This window comes from Oncorhynchus masou, chromosome 27 (assembly GCF_036934945.1).
Source record: "Oncorhynchus masou masou isolate Uvic2021 chromosome 27, UVic_Omas_1.1, whole genome shotgun sequence".
Lineage (NCBI taxonomy): Eukaryota > Metazoa > Chordata > Actinopteri > Salmoniformes > Salmonidae > Oncorhynchus > Oncorhynchus masou.
The window spans coordinates 35,879,267-35,881,759 of record NC_088238.1 but is presented as its reverse complement, the minus strand read 5'-3'; the positions used below and the strand labels follow the sequence as shown (position 1 = coordinate 35,881,759).

Sequence of the window (2,493 nt, the reverse complement as noted above, 5' to 3'; positions counted from 1 at the left end):
GTTGGCAGTGAAGTTAGCACTGGAGGAGTGGCGCCATTGGTTAGAGGGTTCGGGGTACCTTTTATAGTTTGGACCGATCACAAGAATTTGGAGTATATCAGAACCGCCAAGCGACTCAACTCCAGGCAGGCGCGGTGGGCACTCTTTTTCGGACGTTTTGACTTCTCTCTCTCGTATCGCCCGGGTTCCAAGAATGTCAAACCCGATTCCCTTTCTCGCATTTTTGACCATTCCGAACGCCCATCCACTCCCGAGTGCATCCTACCCGGGACCCTAGTGGTCTCCACACTCACATGGGAGGTTGAATCGAGGGTCAAAACGGCCTTAGAGGGGGTCACGCCTCCGCCCGGTTGCCCGCCTAATCGGTTGTTTGTGCCGGAGGGGTGTCGGTCCGATGTTATTCGGTGGGGGCACTGCTCCAACGTAGCGTGTCATCCAGGAGTCAGCCGCACTAGCTTTTTGGTTAAGCAACGCTTTTGGTGGCCACTGATGGCTCGTGACATTCACAGTTTTGTCTTGGCCTGCTCGGTTTGTGCCACTGGGAAGACTTCTAATCGACCCCCAGATGGGTTACTCCAACCGCTGTCGGTCCCTTCTAGACCCTGGTCCCACATCGCGCTAGATTTTGTTACCGGCCTCCCGCCCTCCCAGGGCAAGACGGTGGTTTTGACCGTGGTGGACCGGTTCTCGAAGGCGGCTCATTTTATTCCCTTGCCTAAATTACCATCTGCCAAGGAGACAGCGGTAACTGTCGTGGATCACGTCTTTCGCTTACATGGCCTGCCGATGGACGTAGTTTCTGACCGGGGCCCCAATTTGTGTCCAAGTTTTGGCAAGAGTTTTGTAGGTTACTGGGAGCGAGTGTCAGCCTGTCTTCAGGGTTTCATCCCCAGAGCAACGGTCAAACGGAGAGGGCCAACCAAGATTTGGAGAGAGTGTTGCGATGTTTGGTTTCCAAGAATCCCTCTTCCTGGAGTCAACAACTCTCTATGGTTGAGTACGCTCACAATTCGTTGCCAGTGGCAGCCACGGGTCTCTCTCCGTTTGAGTGTAGTTTAGGTTACCAGCCACCTATCTTTCCCAGTACGGAGTCCGAGGTCACTGTTCCCTCCGCTCACGCTTTCATCCAGAGGTGCCGTCACGCATGGAGCAGAGCCCGTGAGACTCTTCTCCGGGTGGGGGCGCGCACCAAGGCTAAGGCCGATCGCCACTGGTCGAAGCCTCCGGTATACGTCGTTGGCCAAAGAGTGTGGCTTTCTACTAAGAACATTCCACTCCGATCCGTTTCGAACAAGCTTGCCCCCAAATTTATCGGCCCGTTCAGAGTCACCAGGATCATTAGTCCGGTGGCGGTCCGGCTCAAGCTTCCTCTGGCGTATAGGAGAATTCATCCTACCTTTCATGTGTCTAAAATAAAACCTGTGTTTCAGGCACGCATTAACCCGCCGGTCCCGGTTCCCCCGCCGCCACGACTTGTTGATGGGGAAACCACCTTTTCTGTCAATCGTATTTTGGACTCTAGAAGGAGGGGACGCGGATTCCAGTACCTGGTGGACTGGGAGGGTTACGGCCCGGAGGAGAGAAGTTGGGTACCTGCTAGGGACATTCTGGATCACTCCCTTATCGATGATTTCAATCGACAGGTAAATTTGCCTGGGAACGCCAAGAGGCGTTCCTAGGGGGGGGGGGGGGGTATTGTCACGGTTCATGAATCCACTGCCTCCCTCTCTCTCTCTCTCTCTCTCCAGTGTTTGTGTGGGCGTGGTTTCCCAATCTCGGCCTGATTGTCTGCGCCAGCTGGAACCACTTATCTTCCCTTTATATGTTCTGTTACCAGTGTTTCTTGTTGTCAGATCGTTGTCTCTTCTCTGAGGTTGTGTCGTGTGTCCGTGCTCTTGTCTTGTGTGGATATTCTGCTGTGCTCCTTCCTACTCATCCGGACACACTCCCCTGGTTTTCTCAGCACGTTATGATCGGAGGATGCACCCGAGTTCCTGGGTCGGATTCCTTCTGAGTACAGTCTGTCTGTCATGTTGCTGCTGTGAACTACATTCATTAAAACCATCGTTGCTTGCATCTTGCATCCGCCTCTGTGTTGTAACAATCACACTCACCTAATCATACCCAGTTTACAATTGGCTCATTCATCCCCCCTCCTCCCCTTGTAACGTTGTTGCTGTAAATGAGAATGTGTTCTCAGTCAACTTACCTGGTAAAATAAGGGTTATTAACCTCTTACACTTATGGTGGCGCTATTTCATTTTTGGAAGAAAAACGTTCCCGTTTTAAACAAGATATTTTGTCACAAAAAGATGCTCGACTATGCATATAATTGCTACTGTTCGAAAGAAAACACTCTGACGTGTCCAGAAATACAAATATCTTCTCTGTGCGTGCCCTTTAACGTGAGCTTCAGGCAAAACCAAGATGACTTGGCATCCAGGAAATGACAAGGATTTTTGAGGCTCTGTCTTTCATGATCTCCTTATATGG

The 2,493-nt window shown here is 51.5% G+C and overlaps 1 long non-coding RNA gene across 1 annotated transcript; it reads left to right on the top strand.

Annotated features, from left to right (window-relative positions):
• Positions 1-590: 590 nt before the first annotated feature.
• LOC135516070 (uncharacterized) lies at positions 591-2,076 on the top strand. The gene is made up of 2 exons (XR_010451895.1): positions 591-1,643; positions 1,749-2,076. It is a non-coding gene; the product is annotated as an uncharacterized LOC135516070 (long non-coding RNA).
• Positions 2,077-2,493: the final 417 nt, after the last annotated feature.